Below are 6,000 nucleotides of genomic sequence, written 5' to 3' on the forward strand. Positions count from 1 at the left end.
CATACCCCACAACATGGGGATAGAAGCTTTGGAATCTGCGTTGTTGAACACTGATTTAGACCACGATTTCCAAGTATTTCTAATGGAACTCATGCATTTCACTTTATACCACAGCTACTTCAAATCCCAAGAACACTGGTATCAACAACTAACCGGGATGGCTATGGGCAATTCCGCCGCACCCGTATATGCGAATCTATTCATGCATTGGTATGAAACACAACACATCCTGACGAACACAAACTGGACCAATCATTTGAAAATGCTAACTCGATATATTGACGACTATTTCATTATATGGGCGGACACTGAGGAATCACTGAGAACGGAACTCATTAAATTCAATACCATTGACCAGAGGATTCAACTGACCTGGGACATTTCGGCAACATCGGTTAACTTTCTAGATGTGAAAGTTACAAGAACACCGAACGGATTCACCACAGACTTGCATGTAAAAGCCACGGATAGGAACAACCTACTGTTACATTCCAGTTTTCATGAACCGAACTTAATACGTAATTTACCTTATTCACAAATGGCAAGAGTGAAAAGGATCACCTCGGATACAACAACACTCAATCAGAGACTTATGGAAATGTCACAAAAGTTCACAAAGAGAGGGTACCCCGAGACCCTTATCGAGGAAACCAAATTGAGAATTGACAAACAGGATAGACCCAAACTGTTGACACCTACTACGAAAACTGAACAAACACGCATAGTAGTGGTCTCAAAATACTCCACGAGCAGTCATAAATACAAACAAACCATCATGAAACATTGGGCTATACTCAATATGGAACCAGATTTCAAAAATGCATTTATCCAACCCCCAATATTTGCATATACCAGGGCTAAAAACTTGGGAGAAATCCTTTCACAGAAACCAGAGGAAAATACAACCTACACAGGTACTAAACCTTGCCTAAATTGCGGCAACTGCAATAATATAATCAAGGGCAACACCATCAACCACCCAAGTCAAGGTCACACCATTAAACTCAAAGTGAACGCAACATGTGATACTGCCAATCTAATTTATGGAATAAAGTGCCCATGTGGGAAAATGTACATCGGGAAAACCGAACGTCGAATTAAAGTCCGTCTCACAGAACACAAATCGAACATCCGATTAAAAAATTCCAAATCAGCATTATCAGCCCATTTTGTCGAGAAATCTCACAACGTTTCTCAAATCAAATTTATTGAACTTGAGACTGTAACTAAACAAGAAGGGAGAGACAATAACAAATTCCTATTAAGAAGGGAAAACTATTGGATTCAGAAACTAACGACCCAGAATCCCTCGGGACTGAACGAGAGAATAGAATTTGCATGTTACCTGTAAAGTGTTTTGCTCTGAGCACCGAGTTGATTAATAATGTGTATGTTCCCTACACCATTGACATACATCATCTCTCCAAACCCCGCCCCTCTTCTTCTTTTTTTTGAATTACCACCCATCATTCACATCCTTGATTTATGAACATCAAACACACCGGTTTTCCTTCTTTTTATTCCTTTCATTTTCATTCATATTCCCTTGGTCTGTAATACCACCAGTATATGGGAGTCTTTTTTCCAAGATACTCCTCAACCATTGCCATTGTCTAGTCTGTCCTCCACCTTGTTCACACGTGACTAGTCATGTGATCGCGGTTTCTATTAGAAACTGACGCGGGAACCCTTTGCGTTCACCGGCGTTTCCAAACAGAAAATCACCGGCCGATAATATTCGCCACCGAATTTCTTTCCAGGTGAGTGGTCATAAATCCACTACTATTAGATGCGAGTCTCTTTGGAATCCGCACGCCCAGAGGCGCTGACGGTTCTCTGTTTATTTTCCTTTTCTAGATCGTACGAGCTCGATCAAACAATCGACATGTAAGTGCAATGGTAACCTTATGGCATATTTACGTTGATTAAATGGCAACTCCGCCACAGACCCGGTTTAAATGTAATCCTACACAGCCCGTTCTTTACTCCTTCACCCTGATCCCCACATTGTCACTTTGAGCCATTATTTGCATGCTTCGCACACAAAAGTTTTTCAAACGGCATGAGTTTGAATAGGATCACGTTGTGTTGATTAATGTTGGCTTCCGTTTTGCATGGTTGTCTGTATATATTTACTTTTTGATTTCAGACTAAAACATGTCGTTATTATCATTTGTAGTGTCAATTCCCTGACGAAGGGCTTTCCATCAATGCCCGAAATGCATTGGACCCACATGAATGACAATGTCCACACTTGTGCAAAGAATCAATATGATCTGTATTGAAATTGAACTGAGTTTTCAAAGATGAAATATTTGAAATGAAGTAAAGTAATAAATGATCAAATTTTGAAAATATTGAATGGAAGTCGTTTTCTTACCCTAAGGAAAGACAACTAATGATGAGTGCCAACCATGGGATACAACTAGAGCATCTCTAGTCGTACGTCCGCAATTATTTCAACCGGCGCCGTCGGACCCTCGACGCCTCCAGGCTGAGCACCACCAAATTTCACAAACGTTTAAACTATCGAGTAACCATATCAAACTAGCAGTGCATCTTCCGCAACATAATAACATTAGTACCCACGAGCCCAGGACTAACTAGCTATAGTGTCTCACTTGCTCTCCTACACAAATACAGAGACACAAATGATTAGACAACCCAGAACACAACACTAACAGATCTCTCAGGAATCGTGTAGCAAGACACACCTTTTCGCTTACAATCTCGCTCCTGTCCACAATAAGGTCTGACAGAGGCACAAATATAGTTTAAAATGTTTATTCTAACTGACGTGCTCTAACATGCAGTATTCAAGCCAAAAGTAGAAAAATGCACAACAATAATACAATTAACATCGCAGCCAGTCCATACATTATGAAGGGTGATGTCATTGTATAAAGACAATGGAGAAAGGACTATAAAGCCTAACCTCCCTCCCCTCCCCTTAGGAATGAGTATTATTATATAATAGAAGATCTCTGAGTTTTGTCAGCATACCCCATACCTTGAAGCATAGATGGGATTTCTACATCGAAGCTGGGTGTTGCTCTTCTCCCTGGAAAGGTCCCTCTCCAAGTTTCTGTCAGCTAAACATGCATTCTCGTAATATCAAAGTAAGAGCTTCCAGAAGCAGCTGCGTTAGTGTGTTTCGTCTAGGTGCTAGGGCCTATCCAGAACAGAATAACAAGGGGCATTGTTTATCTACCTTGCTCACCATGTTCAGACTAAACTCCAGGAATAAGCAGAGTACAAACACAGCAAACAGTTCTATTTGAAAGGCATAAACATTCTTACAAAAATAAAGTTATGTAGTAACATGCACAAAAGCAGCATTGTGGCTGCAGGGCTCATGCTAACTCAGTGATGTTGACAATGTCCCTATCCGACACGTGACAGGTCATTGCAGAAGGCACGGCTCTGAGGAGAGAGGAATATAGAGGGCTTCGTAAGAAACCAATCTCGATGGATTGGGCTCACCTGCTGGAGGAATTTCTGGAACACATATCCGATACCTAACAAGCATAAACTAACGCTTATTCTCCCCAACTACCTACCAGCACATTGGGGGCATATCCACACACTACCATACCAAGGTCCCTTACAAGTCCCCCCCATCATGTACACCATAAACCAAAATGGACCATTCAAGCTAGTTTCGGGAGGAAGGGGGGGTGTCTAATCTTTTTGTCTGCGACTGTTTCTCTCTTTATAAAACTGCATACCAGAGTATATTGATTGCCTAATTGTCTTAACCCTGCCAACTGATATGTCATATCATGGACGATGTATAATTTACAAACATATTTGTAATGAGACGGTAATAAGACTAGAATAAGTGTGTGAAATACCTGTAAATTGAAAAACAATAAAGCACGTTAAAAAAAGTGTCTTGGACCATAAAGAGAGATTGAGAATTACACCAGACACAAAACCTCTCCCACATTGCAGAAAAACATGTATTTGTGGACTCCACTTGAGCTTGTCAGAGAATTACTCTTCATTCCTCCGAGAGACACATTGTTTCGGACTCAGTGTTTTGAGGAGCCAAGCGGACAAGTTTAGAGCTCAAATCTGTGGATGAATAACTTGTCCCTCATTCAATAAAAGAAGATCCTCTGCTGGTTGGAATAAGAGGTGAGAACACTTCGACAGGCAAAGAAGCTCGGTGTACCAGTTTTATCTTGGCCAAGCTGGAGCTATTAACATAAGATGGCAATGTTCCTGTTTAATTGTCTTGATGACCATGGGATGAGCCGAAAAGGCTGAAATGCATATGTGAATATTCTTGTCCATGTCAGATGGAATGCATTTCCCCGAGATCCTGGTTGAGGGTACCTCCTGGTGTACAACTGGCATTTCTTGTTGCGTAGGGCAGCGCAGAGATCCAGGTTCAGAGTTCCCCAATGTTGAAACACTTGTGGCATTGTTGGAATGTCCTTCTTAGGGTACCCGCTCATTTGTTCTTTTCCCCTGGGAGATGTTCGACCTTTAGGGTGATGTTGTTTGTGAGCGCTCATTCCGATTATCCGTTGTGCTTGAACTGAGAGAATCTTTGATCTTGTTTTTCCTTGTTTGGAGAGCTAATACATGGTGGTAGTGTTGTCTGTTCTCACTAATACTGAGAAGTTGCAGAGCCTGGGGAGGAAATCTTCAAGACCTAGGAAGTCCACGTTCAGCTCCAGTAGATTGATGTGAGATGAAGCTACCTAGGCGGTCCACTTTCCATAGATTTCCAAGTCCTGCATGTGAGCTCCCGATCCCTCCAAGGAGGCTTCTGTAGTCATCATTATGTGTGGTCAAATAGGAATGAATGAGAGACCCTGTGAAATATTGTTTGTGTCCTTCCACCAAGACATTGACGGCTCATCTGTGGGGTGATGTGTTGAAATTTTCGAAGGTTCCCTGCTTTGCTTGTCCAGCTCTTCCTGTAATGGACACATACGAAGACAGCAGTTTGGAATCAATGGAATTTAGAATAACATCATCCCCAACATCAATTTGTACTTTTGTATATAAGTGGACTTTCTTGCTGACAGTGATTTTGTTGTCTTGAGTCAATGAATCCTCTCTGTAGTAGGAAAGGCCTTTGCAACCTTCGTGTCTATAATTGATCCCAGGAAAACTCTTGAGCTTGATGGAATTAGAGAGAATTTCTCCCTGTTTTGTTTGAGGCCTAGAGTTTCGAATAGCTTCAGACAGACAAGAGTCAAGCTTTTGGCTGAATGAAAGGTGGATCCTTTTATAAGCCAGTCGCCCCGGTACGGGAAAACCTAGTGCCCTGATCTTCTCAGAAAAGCCACCACCGGAACCATGAATTACTTGAAGACCCTTAGGGTGGACCGTAAGACAAAAGGAAGCACCTTGAACTGATAACAGCACCCTTGAACCTTGAATCACAGGAACTTTCTATGATTGATGTGGATGAGAATTTGAAATATGCATTCCAACATATCCAGGGAGGTCCCACAAGCTGTATAATTTCCTGTAGGGACAGCATCCTGAAGGACTGTTTCTGATTTGAATTTGTTGAGGAGCCTTAGGCCCATCACCTGCCTCCACTAGCCTGATGTCTTTCTGATGAGGAAAAAATTGGAATAGAATCCCATGTTGTACTTATCTAACAGGACTTCCTCTATTGCATTTTGGGAGAGGATCAAAGTGATCTGTTTTAGCAGAACAAAATGCCGGTGCAATGTTCTGAGTGTTGGAAACTTTTGAGACATTTGAACAAATTCCAGGGTGTGACCGCGCTGGATTACGTCTAACACCCATTCGTTGGAAGAGGTGTTTTTCCAGCAAGTGTAGAATTTGGAAAGTACATAGCTGAATTGTGAGGTAGGACTGAGATGGCAGGTGCCTGGAACATATTGTGTTCTGGAAGAGTCTTGTTCTTTTCCTCCAGCTGGAGGATGTCTTCGAGCTGGCTGCCTAGTATAGGTGGAAGATGCTGCCGCTTTGTAGATTTGATGCATAAGATGATCAAAATCCCTGTTA

Source organism: Lissotriton helveticus, chromosome 4_1 (assembly GCF_964261635.1).
Source record: "Lissotriton helveticus chromosome 4_1, aLisHel1.1, whole genome shotgun sequence".
Taxonomy (NCBI): domain Eukaryota; kingdom Metazoa; phylum Chordata; class Amphibia; order Caudata; family Salamandridae; genus Lissotriton; species Lissotriton helveticus.